Below are 14,971 nucleotides of genomic sequence, written 5' to 3'. Positions count from 1 at the left end.
CCACATTCTATATCAGGCCCACTTAGAAGAGTCTCAATGAATTTGTGTTGAATAAACAAATAGGTCAATGGACAACATGTTGTTCAGTTTTTCTACGCAGTCTTGTTTCTTAGAGCAGTGTGCACTCAAGAGAGACATGGGACGAGGCAAGCCTCACGGGGATGGGGGCTTGTGAATCATGTATTCTTTTTCATGCCCCTGTCTGTACCTAGCTCAGACCTGGGTATGGTATAGACACTTAAGTGCTGGTCATTTTATAGATAAGATCAGATTGTGTTGGCTAATAGGTAGATCCCATATTTCCAGACCTGATGAAACAGAATCAGGAGGTCGTTAGCATAGCTGTCAGTTACCACAATCTCCTTTCTAAGCCTTTCTGCCCTCCTCTGGTATTCCCTGATGGTATCCTCATGCTCCTGGAACTCTTGCCAGGCCAAAGATTACTTTGGAGAAGGACAATTAGTAGTGCCATAAGTGGAGCCAATGGAGTCATAGGTCCCCACCTATGGTCGGCATAGAGCAAAGGTTTCTCTCCTCCCTCTTCCCTCCCTCCTAAAGTAGAGGGGTTTCAGGATCTATGCAGCCAATAAGGGCATATTCTGGGGTGGGGGGGGGGGTTAAATGCCCTTTTCCTGTAGTCCTGAAACAGAATAAATAGTTAACTCTCATGCACAAGATTACCTACAGAAAAGAATCTTAACGGATGGACTCCAGTGCTTATTGTTTCCTGAGCAAGAAATTGTCTCTGATTTGTAATCACACACACCATTTCTACTGTGCATGGCATGGGCCACCAGCTCTATTCACTCATAATTTTTCCTGATAGAATTAACTGAAAGAAACAAAAGTTATCAGCTAGAGTTGGCCTAAATTAACCAAGAAAATGTGAATATAGACTGGCAACAGTGTTTTAATTTGTTTTATTTTGTTTCCCTCAACTAAGCCAGGACCCCTGAGTGTCTGACAGCAAGAATGTACAAGCTTTCAGGACCCAACAGTGAAACCAAGATGCGAGGCCAGCAAATACTTATCTCTAATGGGCTTTGCAAGGCTTAATTAACTCCTGCAGGAGGAGAGGAGTTCTTTGTCATGTTCAGATTGCATATATTCTCAAAGGTCAAAGATTATGAAGATGGACAGGAATAATGACTTACTATACATGCCTCAATTGGATCAGAAGGACACGTTAATACTTTAAATCTTAGTTATTGTTTTATTATTAAAATTCCAGAATTAACTGATTGCCCTTAGAAGATCCAGTTCAAGAAATATATTGCAATGTGTGGTATTTGTTTGTTTTAAAGGTAGTGGTGGATATGTCTGTAGGGCAAGGGGGGTGGTAAGGAATTCTTTTTTTTTCTCTCTCATATTATTTCCATAGATTGGGCCTCTGAGACTCAGTTATCAGCACAGGTAATATCTGAACCGCAATTTCATCTGTGGTCTTTCTCACTGCACAAGTGGATTCACAATGTTTGCAGAAGAACCTGTGTCGTTAGAGTGTTTTGAAAGTTGTAACTGACATGACTGAGCTTCCCGGTCAGGCTGAAGGAGGGGTCTGTAAAGGTTTTAAATGTGTTATTTATTGAGATCTATTCCATTATTCATTCATTTTATTTAAGAAAATAAATTCTGTTCAAGAAAATCTAATACCTACTCATGACAAACTCTGCGACAAGGATGGTAGGGAAGATATAATCTTAATTCTCAAAGGTTCCCGGTTTCTTACAAGACCAAGACCAGGATACAGTGAAGTGTGATATATGGTCAGGGAATACAAAGGCTCATACTGATGCAAATTAGAAGCACAAGTCAACCAAGTATTGGTGAGAGAGCCACATGCTGCCCAGAATAACAGACCTTTTAGCTGAAAACTAAAAGAAAAGAGACGTTGACCTAGTAGGGAGGGTTGAAAGCATTTTAGTCAGAATGAAGTTATGCAAAAGCTTTGAAGTGAGAGAGCACAGGGCATTTGGGAACTCCCAGAAAGCCACTCTGGTAGCAGCCTAGAGCCTGTGGCAAAAGGGAAAGGGTTGGAAAAGCAAACAGGGACCATTCACAAGGGCCCTCGCATTTTATCTTGAGGCTCCTTGGAACCATTTAAATATTGTAAATTGTAAAAGTAACAATTTAATATAATTGCATTTTTGAAGCCTGATGCTGGCTTTTGAAGGGAGTAGATATGCATGAGAAACCTCAGGGAGTGCGGGGACCAGTTAGGAGGTAAAAGTTCTTGAGGAAATAAGACCTTGGCCTGAGAAAGTATAAGGCAGAGGGCAGAGGAGAGGGGATGTATTTTAAAGAAGTTTAGAATATAGAATAATTTGGATTTTCTGCTAGACAAGACAGAAGGCAGATAAAGAAGACGAAGTTCAATCTAAGTTTCTGGCTTACCACTTTGACTAGGTGTTACAGGTGCCATTCACTGGGGCTGGACATGTAGGAAGGGGAGGAGAATCGTTGCTGTTGTTTGGGGGAGTGAGGGCAGAAGAGTGGACATGTTCATTTCTTTTTATTTTATGTTTTTTAATATGGAGCTCAAATATGAATTTTGTCAAATTCACTTTTCCTGCCTATTAGGTCCTGGATCCAAAATTCCTAAGTCAGCACAAAATCTTTTATCAGGTAGTTGTTTGATCAGTAGGGTTCCTCAATTAGATCTTGGTATTCATTACTGATCCTGAAATACAACTAATGTGCAGTTTATGATATCCTTAATAGAGGTTATATGATCAGAACCAATCAAGTTTTGCTTTTTAAAAAGGCTGGAACATTTTCAATAATTCAAAAGTAATGCTTCTTATTTGTTTGTTTTAAACAACAACAAAAAAACTACATATTAATCTTGGTTTAAATTCACAACAGCTCTGTGAGAAAGACAGACTGGGTTATGTTATTTGTAGTTACAGTGGAGGAATCCCAACGTCTAGAAGGTTCGCAACTTGACCAGCATGACCTACAAGCAGCAAACTTGCCTCTGGATCTGTTCTTGCACTCCAGGTCTGGGGCTAATTACTCTTCCCCACCGTCACACCCAGATGTTGAGTTCCGCAAAGATGCGTCTGTCATTGGTCACTAGAATCTAGCACTATCACCACCATCATTATTATTTTGACTTGAAAAGTTCACTGCTTTAACCACTCTTCTTACAGGGAGAATTCTCCTTATATTTTAAAGTACAATGCATAAAAATAATACCTAAAAATAAATGCTATCAATGGTGTTTGTAAAATGTTTTCCCTCAAATGAACTTTAGAGCCTGGTTCGGCAACAAACTGCCCACATTGGGAATGCATTCTAATAAAAGCACAAGCATTATGGTCGTGAGAACACTTGAAACAGCATTTGCATCTGCTACAAGACTTACAATGTAATGGATTTCGAACTAATTAGCATGATTTCCCAGACTGAATTATCCCACATGTAGGAGTAGCTGGATATAAAAATAAATTTGATTATAATGGGATAAATTGCTCATTTCTTACAGAATTATGGCTTTTTCTTAAGTGAATGCCCAACTTCCCCAAATTGTCAATGAAAATGTGTTTCCAAATGGCTGCTCTTTTTGGGGCTGCACTGCTTTCCGGGAGTTTGGCTACTCATGGCAGCTGCTTTGTTGGAACATGACATTCACAACACATCAGGTAATGAGTGTGACCTACATTCAGGATGCTCATGAGTTCTGCAGAAATTGGATAATTTCACTCACTGTTTTGTTCTTCTGCTGATGTGAGGGGTCTTGAGCACCATTTTGGGCAATAAATCCCTGGATGCTAAAAGGAAAGAATAGTGCTTATAGGAGAACAAGATAAAAAGGTGCAAATCCACCATGGTCTATTTCTCCCAGTCCTATGCCAGGTTTTGTTACAATGGCATAAAATCAATGACAAATGCGCTCCTCTATTCCTTGGAGCTGCCATTATGACTCATATACAAGACAATTATAGAACAAAACAAGACAGAATATAACCAAATGCTAAATGACAGGTGATGGGTAGTATATTCTGTAATTCAGAAGAATTATTTGCTATAATTGCAAATACATAGCACTTAATCTGGAAAGAGAATAGGTAAGATTTGGATGGTAGGACTGTAGAAGAGACATTCCACATCTGTAACCCAGTATGAGGGTAAGAAAAGCATCATTCCTTCATGTACACATTCACCCATTCATTATTAGGCTATTACATGTGAATCTTAATAATTATATACATATGTTTACTACCCCATATGCAGTTTGTTAACAGGTGTTACACAGAAAAAGTGTTCCTTTGTCAACTATGTTTGGGAAACATTGGATAAACAAAGTTAAACATGATTATTTCAAGACTTCACAGTATTCAGTGCTTTGGAGTTTTTTTGTTTTTTTTTTTTTTAAATGAGGAAAGGCTCTCTTTTAAATCTCCAACTTAATAGATATATAAGGAATTTTTAAAATCAAAAGAAGTTATAAGGTCTTTAATACTTCTTTTAAGTGGAATCTGTGTATGATTTTAAAAATTCCTTATATATCTATTAAGTTGGAGATTTAAAAGAGAGCCTTTCCTCATTAAAAAAAAAAAACCAAAACTCAAAAAAGCACTGAATACTGTGAAGTCTTGAAATAATCATGTTTAACTTTGTTTATCCAATGTTTCCCAAACATAGTTGACAAAGGGGTAGTGAAAGTTTATGCTATTAAGGAAAGTTTTATGTCCCCTCCTGCCATTAATACCAAATCACAATAATATCATACCAGCCATAACTTATTGACTATCTATTCTGTGCCACGAACTATGGTAGGTAATTAATATGCATTTTTGTGCAGCTATCACCACAACCTTCTAGATTACCTATTGTTGTTCCTATTTATAGATGAGAAAACTAAGGCTCAGAGAGAATAAGGATTTTGTAGAGGGTTGCACAGCTTGTAATTGTCACCACCTTTACATGGGACAATTGGTAAAATCAATTCTTTAGCTTTGTGTATGAATCACTTGGAATAGAAATTCTAAGAAGGAGGATGGATTTGGTCAAAGGAGCTTAACACAAGTGGCAGTTGAACATCAGTATATAGACAGGTTCCATCAATGTTTGTAGATTAAGAGCACAAAACATTGTTTAGGTCCAATAGGAGACATATGCAAAATCTAAAAAGTTTGCTTCCCATGCACCTTTTCTCAGGAGGTTATGTAATGATATGATTCAGAAAAACCAAGGAAAAGACAGGAAACCTTTGGATCCAGGAATGAGTGGATTCAGCAAAGTCAAACAATAAAGAGAGTTTTTGTATTCATATTACTCAGATTTTTGTTCTAACTCTGGACTTGTAGCCCCAAATTTGAAGTTAGTAGAGAATAGATTCTGCTCCTATGGGGAGGAATGATTCACTTGCTCCAATCTCTTCTTTTCCAAAGTATAAACATTTGATATTCTGTTGGTAGATGTAAAATGACGTCATTTTTTTTTACCATATTCCATAATATATCAATTCTTATAAATCCCAACTTACTATTAATATTAGGAGGCCAAGTTAAACTTGAGATTGGAGGGCACAGGTAGGTTCCACAGGCATCCAGGGACTCCGTTGTAACATGGTAGGACTAAGGCTAGTGCTCCACATGACAGAATGTAACAAAATCAATCAAACACTGTTTGTTATCACAGTACCAGTACCTCTTATTCCAAACTGGCGCTGGCAAGCAGGAATGAATGCTGTCCTATGGTGGGCCTCAGCAACAACACCTAGAGGGAAGTTTGCCTTCAGCCTGGAGTGGGCAGTCACAACTGCTGCGTAATTAGTGGTGACCAGCAGGAATTTCAATTGTGTTTTTCACATGGTCTGAAGAAGCTGATTTTCCCTCATTCAACTAACCCAATAGGGAGTGTTGGATGTAAAAAATCAACTGATTCCCAAATCCCATTTTAATTATTTGTTGTAGGCCTCAGTGGCCAATTTCATCAGAGAGCTTGTTCCATTTGGGTAAGAATGCTTATGCAGAGTACTACGGAGACTTATTTCCAGAGATGGCAAAAAATGTGTGTTTCTGAAATGAAACCTCTCCATTATTTGCAGAAAATATAAAGGCACTGCTTCTATTAACTTTCCAGCTATCACTGATTTCATTTAAGCCAAAATATTAGATTTAGTCTATTCACAATACTGTAATCACAACATAGTTATTGCTTTGAATTGCTGGTATTTCTACCTACCTCATTTTAGTGCTTAATTTGTTTCTTTTTTTTTTTTCACATGTTACACCTCAGTATTTTAATTATACTCAGCTGAATGTATCTGAATGCTCTCAGCATGCTTCATTATTTATATTAGTAGAAAAGCACATAAAATCAAATTGCATGCTGACATTCTATAATTTGTACTTGCATATCTCCAAAATAGATTTCTATAGATACAGCAACTATTCGCAGTGGCTCAAGATATGCTGTGATTTTAAAATTTAACTGAATTTTAATGTACTCCCAAAATAAAATTTATGAGTTTTCACTAGAAAATGTCTTATCTGATTATTCATATTCTACAATTATTAACTGCTCCTATTCTGCGTTTGATTGAATTGTAAAAAGGTGAATTCTTTCCCTTCTTACCCCAGGCAATAAGCTGTAATTTCTGCACATTTTCGGTTTTCCATATCTAAATTGGAAATTATGTTAGATCTACTGAAATATCAAGTATAAATAAAATATAAACCTTTTTTTTTTTAAATAGAAATGGACATTACCATTTAGTCAGGGACTCTATGGCCATGTCGCCTTTCTCGTCATAATTTTTTTTTTTGGATTAAGTAGACATTCTTTATCAAAAAGTTGGTTTAAACTCTTTCCATTATCATTTATAATTAAGAAGCAGATGCCCCAGAAAGAATTATGAAAGCCTTTGCTTTTATTTTTAGTACTTCTCCAGAGGAGTCAGCTATGTTCTTGGGTTTGGCAAAACCACCTCTCTCTCCATCAGCTTGTCTCAGACAAGGATTCACCCAATAGATGCTTTGCTTTGGTCTGTAGGTTTATTCTCAACACATAAAGGCAGATAAATAGCAGAGAATACTGCCAAAATGTGTTTCTTCTTTGAATGACCAGTGGCACAGAGGATGTCGGTATAAATTCCTTCTCTGATTAGAATTGTCTCCACTGTAGCCATATGCTATTGTGAGAGAAAGAGGAGGGACAGTCCATTGAGTTGTGGGTATTGAGGAGGATATAGTAAGTCCTTAAAGAATAAGCCAACAATTGGCAAAATGAGAAATGCAATGGCTTCTCATGTGAGGAGAATCCCTAAGTGATTTCCTGGAGAAAGATGAAAGCATACTGTAAATTTAAAAAACAACACAAATGTAAGTAAAATGTTATAATGGGACTTGAGGTTGATTAAAACGCAAAGCAAGTATGCAAGAGCAGTAAGAAGTAAGGCCTATCACCTCAGAATAGAGAGCCCTTGAACAGGTGAACATCAAGGCTGCATCTACTTAATGTGACTGGAACTGGGGAGTTCTTGAATATTTGTGTGCAGGAGGTGAAGATGACAAGGCTGTGTTGCAGGAAAATGAATGTGGCATTGTGTGTGGGGGGACAGTGGGAATATTAGTGGGGGTACAGCAAACAATTTGGAAGCTATTAGAGCAACCCAGGAAATGGTTGGTTCAATTTAAGTCCAATTTGGCAATTTAGTGAGCCCCTAAATTGAGAGGGGCGCAGTGCTAGACAGGTGCATAGCCATAAGTGACAAGACAGTCTTTATGTCTCTGAAGTCATGGACATATTATACACTTAGTAATTGTTAGGAGAAAAAAAGAAAGGAGAAAGATCTGAAAGGAAAGAGCAAGGGAAAGAGGAAAAAAAGCAGGCAGAAAGGAAGGAAAGATGAAGATAAGGAAGGCAAGGCAGGGATCTAACCATGAATGTAGAATAGCAAATAAAAAATTAATCTATATAACTATCTGTTTATAAAAAAAATTAAAGAATGACATAATTTTGTAGAAAAATATGAATGATTAAAATCAGTTCATTTGACAGAGGATATTAGTATGTAGAAATATCCATTTTCCTCTTCTTTCTGATTGCAGAGATATGTATTAGCAGAAAGGGTGTGAATCACATACAGCATGGTCCATAATCCCCCACATGAATTTCTCTGTCTTTCCCCACACGTTGGATTAATGCAGACTCCGAGAAGCCACAGGAGGGCCAATCCACGAAATAGAAGGAACATGGAACTCCAAATGATTGAGTGGGGCAAAATCCACCCATTCCAACATGCTACATTGGATAGTGACTTGAATTATAATTAGATGTTTATTCTGTTAAGCCATTTGAGTATATTAGCCTACCCTCACTGAAATAAAAAACATATGTAAAAACTACCAGTCAGATAGATAACTGACTTCATTGATCTCCTAAGCATGTTCTACTAAGCATCCAAGAAACAGATAATTACAGATAATAATTAAAATATCTAGGTTTTAGAAAAATATCCCAATCAATTTTAGAAGTTACAAAAGTCCAACAAAGTATATGTGTGTTTATGAAACAACCTAATTATTTAACATAGATCTATATAAATGTAATATATAATTTTATAAATAACATTTTAGGGATTATAATTCACAACTGTGCAAAATTTATCCGGACAAGAAAGGATGATACAAAGTTATAAAAAAATTATATATTTTATTACCCTAGTGAAAAAAATAAGGAGAATTATAAATTATCTTGAAGATTAAGGGCATTTGATAAAATCAAAATTCATTTCTGAGTTAAAACTTTTTTTCTGGCCGGGCGCGGTGGCTCACGCCTGTAATCCTAGCACTCTGGGAGGCCGAGGTGGGTGGATCGTTGGAGCTCAGGAGTTCGAGACCAGCCTGAGCAAGAGCGAGACCCCATCTCTACTAAAAATAGAAAGAAATTATATGGACAGCTAAAAATATATATAGAAAAAAAATTAGCCGGGCATAGTGGCGCATGCCTGTAGTCCCAGCTACTCGGGAGGCTGAGGCAGGAGGATCGCTTGAGCTCAGGAGTTTGAGGTTGCTGTGAGCTAGGCTGACGCCACGGCACTCACTCTAGCCTGGGCAACAGAGTGAGACTCTGTCTCAAAAAAAAAAAAAAAAAAAAAAAAACTTTTTTTCTTTGTAAAATAAAAACAGAAAGTCATTACACGATGAAGAATAGATACCTGATTATCAACAGTAAATATCACAATAGAGGCACTCACACACATTAAAGCCTATCATGTGGGGGGTTCCTACCACCATTATTATTCTATGATATTATTAATTTTCCAGGGGAAGAGGAAAGAAAAAGATCAAGAAAAATGGAAAATCAAGCTTCAATATTTACAAATAATATAATTGGTGAAATATACAATGTAAGATAATCAATTGAAAAATAGTTGGCATCACTAAATAATATTTCAAGACATTAGTTGCTTAAATAATAACAAATCTTTCAGCAGCTTACTGAGGAACACTCACACACACTCTCTCACACACACACAGAAAAATGGAGAGTCATACAAAGTTCTCATATAAAGAAATGATTTTACCTCACTACAACTTATTTTTTTATTAAGTTAAAATTCATATAAAATTCTACTTTATTATTGGGACATAATTAAGTGATTAAAATGTCATCAGGAAGAATAAGCACGATACCATGCCTAAAATCATTTCTCAAAAGAAAAGTCTGTGTAGGATACTGAAATTTGTTGCAGGATAAAATATGATGAATTGTAGTGTATTTGTATTTAAGGTAATATGGTAAAAAGCCACTTCAAATAAGAAAAGGTATGTTTTTCAATGATTATAATTGACATAAATAGTTAATGGTTTAGAAAAAGAAAAAAAATAACATTCTACCTCACACCTTATTCACATGCACATTTCTATCTGGAGTAACATATAAATGTAAAAATAAATTAATGAATAAAAATGCATTTACTACTATAAGTATGAATATTTATATAATATTCAGGATAGAGTAATTAAGATTAAATAATACATAACAGAACACTTTTCTAAACTGCTTCAAATTTTAAAAAAATCATATAATTGAAATGAAATAGATACAAGAGAATATCATAAGCAAAGAGCAATAGTTTGACCTCTTTTTTCCCATTTGAGTATCCTTGATTTCCTTCTCCTACCTGATTGCTCTGGCTAGGACTTCTAGAACTATGGTGAACTGAAGTGAAGTGTTGACAGTGGGCAACATTGAATGGTTCCAGTTCTAAGTGGAAATGTTTTCAGTTTTTCCCCATTCAATGTGATATTAGCTATGGGTTTGTCATATAGGCTTTTATAATATTTAGGTATGTTCCATCTATGCCTATTTTCTTAAGAGTTCTTAATACAAAAGGGTTACAAATTTTGTCAAATGCTTTTTCTGCATCTATTGAGAGGATCATATGGTCTTTGTTTTAACTTCTGGCTTCTGTTTATGTGGTGAATCACATTTATAGATATACGTATATTGAACCATCCTTACATTTTCTGGAATGAAGCCCACTTGAACATAGTGGGTTATTTTTTTGATGTGCAGCTGCATTCATTTTGCTAGCACTTTATTGAGAATTTTTGCATCTATATCCATAAGGGATATTGGTTTACAGTTTTCTTTTATTTGTTGTGCCTTTTCTTGGCTTTGGTATCAGGGTGACATTGGCTTCATAGAACAAGTTTGGGATGATTCCTTCCTTCTTTATGTTACGAAATAATTTCTGCAGTATAGGTACCAGTTCTTCTTTGTAGGTCTGGTAAAATGTGGGTGTGAAACCATCTGGTTTGGGACTTTTTTTGTTGGGAGATTTTTTATTGCTGCTTCAATGTTATTACTTGATATTGGTCTGTTCAGAAGTTCTATTTCTTCCTGTTTGAGCCAGGGGGAGATTGTGTGTTTCCAAGAATTTGTCCATTTTCTCAAAGTTTTCAAGTTTATGTGCATAGAGATTTTTATAGTATTCAGAGATGATATTTTGTATTTCCATGGTATCAGTTGTAATATCTCCATTTTCATTTCTGATTGAGCTCATTAGGGTCTTGTCTTTTCTATTTCTGGTTAATCTAGTGAGAGCCCTGTTGAAATTAAAAAGCTTCTGCGCAGCCAAGAAAATAATCAACAGAGTGAATAGACAACCTACAGAATGGGAGAAAACATTTGCATGCCATATATACGATAAAGGGCTAATAACCAGAATCTACAAAGAACTCAAGCAAATCAGCAAGAAAACATCAAACAACCCCATTAAACAGTAGGCAAAAGACATGAACAGAAGTTTTTCAAAAGAATGTAGACTAATGGCCAATAAGCATATGAAAAATTGCTCAACATCTCTAATCATCAGGGAAGTGCAAATCAAAACAACAATGAGATATCACCTAACTCCAGTGAGAATGGCTTTTATCAAAAAGTCCCACAACAACAGATGCTGGCCTGGATGTGGAGAGAAAGGAACACTTATACACTGTTGGTGGGACTGAAAACTATTACAACCTCTATGGAAAGTAGTATGGAGATACCTCAAAGAACTAAAAGTAGACCTACCATTTGATACAGCAATTCTACTACTTGGCATTTACCCAACGGAAGAGAATACATTTTACAAAAAAAAGACACTTGCACTCGAATGTTTATAGTAGCACAATTCACAATTGCAAAGATGTGGAAATAACCCAAATTCCCATCAATACATAAGTGGATCAATAAAATGTGGTATATGTATACCATGGAGAATTACTCAGCCATAAAAAATAGTGAACTAATACCTATTGTAACAACCCGGATGGAACTGGAGACCATCCCTTTAAGTGAAGTACCACAAGACTGAAAGTGCAAAAACCACACATACTCAATTCTACCAAATTGAAACTTATAGATCAACACTCATGTGCAAATATGGTGGTAAAATTCAACGGAAATCAAGCAGGTGGGGGGGAGGTGGGGATGGGTAAATTCACACCTAATGGGTACAATGCACATTATATGGGTGATGGACACATTTATAACTTTGACTCAAGCTTTGACAAAAGCAGTTCATGTAACCAAAATGTTTGTACCCCCGTAATACTCCCATAATATTCTGAAATTAAAAAAAAATAGAAATGAAATGGAAAAACATTAAATATATTGATAGACAATATATATCAACTCAATGGGTGATTATATTATTATTATATTATTATAAAGATACATTGCTGAGTGGTAGGAAAAACATGAACAACCTGAAAGAATTTAAAGGGTTAAAAACAGAAACGGGCAATTCACAAAAGGCCTATGAACATGTAAAAACTGTACAAGTGTATTCATAATGAAGAGAATGCAAATTACAACCATAATACACTATTTTTCTCTATCAAGCTGGCAAAAACTATAAAAAGAGAACTGCCAGTGTTGTCAAGGATTGGAGGAAAACAAAAATGCTTCCATAGTGCTGCAGGTGTATGAATTGGCACAACCTTCCTGAATGCCCATATGCAACGCATTTTAAAAAGAACTAAGAATGCACAGACTTCTGATTAGTAATTTTTCACATCAGGTGACTAGTGGTATGGGTATAAGTAATAATTTACAAACACCAGCACAAAGATTTTTCTGGCAACATTACTTATAATAGCAAAAAATTAAAAAAATGAAAAACCAATTAAATCTTTCATAGTAACATCACGATTAACTAAATGTGCTCATAATATATATTTTAGGTTTAGAGATAGAGTTCATGCATATCATAAGATGGAATGCTGTCAATTTGTATCCCAAACACAGGTAGGTGTATAATTTATGCATGTACACACATACCCCCCACACACACATACATGCGCGCGCACACACACACGTGCACCAAACTAGAATCATAAGGGAAGGAAATTTTTTCTAGTTATTTATGGGAACTGGACTTACAAATGTTTATTTTTTATTTCTTTGGCTTACATTTATTTTATACTTTTTATAAGGTGCACAAAAGTTTAGATTTTTGTTTTTTGTGCATTTAGAAAAACAAATATGTTATTTTAAGAAATAAAGAAGCTCACAAAAGATGTAAGGAAACAGTTATTATGTTCTTCCCATATGGTAAAAAAAAAAATACCTGACATGGGTAATAGAAACATGTAATTCATTGTTGATCAGGCATCTCTGTTTAACTAGATCAAATTAGGTTATACCCTATGACAAATCACTCCCTTTGTCTGAGCTTCTGTTTATTCCTTAGCAAAAGGAGAGGATTCAATGAAGTGATTCCCAAAACCCTTTGAGATTCCATGATTATTAAAAATGTTTTGCACATACATGTAATTTGTTTGCATTGCTTTAAACTCTTTAATTTTCTCCCTAGACTGTAAACTCCTGTGCCCTGATTCTTTAATAATACTATGCTTCCTTTTTCATTATCAAAATACAAGTTCTGGCTCAAACAGGAGGTTAAGTAGACAAATTTTGTCTAAAACAACATTTTGAGCCCCATCTCCATTGCTCTAATCAGACAATAAAGAGAAGAGCCACACAGAGGGTCAAGGAATCGCTGTGTCTGTGGATGGCTTGCTAAAGAACTGGTGTGTCATGTGAGGAGAAAGGCACAGAAGTGCATGGGCCCCAAAGAACTCAGAGCCATGTAAGTTGGATGACCATATAACTCATCCTTCAAGTAGGGACATTTTGAGAATGAAAGGGGAATTTACTAAAATTATGCTGAAGCAACAGGTAAAATGAGACTGTCCTGAGAAAAATAAGACTTAAGATCACCTTAAAGACAAGTCCTTGGGATATGGGAAAAGAATATTTTCCCTGAGTAATATCTAAGAAGAAAGGAGGGAGGTTACAATTGGGACCCGACACCTGTCAGTGAGGGGCATTTGAGAGAGGTTTGCTGACAACTAAAAATGTGCCACCACCTTTATAGTAAATTAGAGATCTGTTAACTTTCCACGGATGTGAAGCCTTCCTGGATTCTATTCTATACCCATACGGAGGCCTGCTTGCTTGAGCATAATGTGAATTCCTAGTAAAATTTTAACACAAGAATTATCTTGTTTTTACCATACCACCTTAATCCCTCGGATTAATCACTAAACAAATTCATGCATGTACAGAGTATCCAACACATGACCATGAGTGACTGACCATTCTGGTTTGAGGAGGGGATATAGACTATCGGTGCCAAATCAGGACAGTCCCTGGAAAACCAGGATGGTTGAGCACTCTACCAATAGATCAGGACCTCCCTCTGATAAGGTACTCAATTTATTTCCTCTCTATCCATTTTCATATTTGGATGTTTTTGTTCTCTAAGTTGTGTATGATTTGTACATTGAATATTGTTATGGGCTGAACTGTGTTCTCTCCAAATTCATGTGTTGAAGCCTAATCCCTGGTGCCTGAGAATGTGACTGTATTTAGAGATAGAGTATTTAACAAGGAAATTAAGGTTAAATGAGGTTGTTTGGGTGGGCCCTAATCCAACATGACTGGTGGCCTTATTAGAAGAGGAAGAGACACCAGGGATACACGTGTACAGAGAAAAGGCCACAGAAAGACACCAGAAGAAGATCACCATATACAAACCAAAGCGAGAGCCTCTCAGAAGAAACCAACCCTGGTGACACCTTTGTCTTGGACTTCTAGCCTCCAGAACTGTGAGGACATAAATTTCTGTTGTTTTAGTCCCCTCAACCTGTGGTGCTCTGTCACGGCATCCCTAGCAAACTAATACAAAGATTCTATTAAAGTAATTTTGTCCTAAACCTCACTGCCTAGAAGACTTGAAAACTTAAATTCTCTAGAGGAACAGTTTCCTGGTGGTTGAAAATGTGGCAATTCATTTTGTTTTAACATATTTTTTTTCAGCAATTTGTACACTAGGAATAGCTATCCAGATTTTTCATAAGGCTTCAAATTGCATTTCATTTCTCTTTCATTAAGAAACCTGCATGATTTGCATTCTGTCCATCTGTCCAAGTTAATTTCATCTCTCTGAGGAGTTGACCTG

The sequence above is a fragment of the Eulemur rufifrons genome, chromosome 19 (assembly GCF_041146395.1).
Source record: "Eulemur rufifrons isolate Redbay chromosome 19, OSU_ERuf_1, whole genome shotgun sequence".
NCBI classification, from domain to species: Eukaryota; Metazoa; Chordata; class Mammalia; order Primates; family Lemuridae; genus Eulemur; species Eulemur rufifrons.
The sequence above is the reverse complement of the archived record's forward strand: the minus strand, read 5'-3'. Positions refer to the sequence as shown.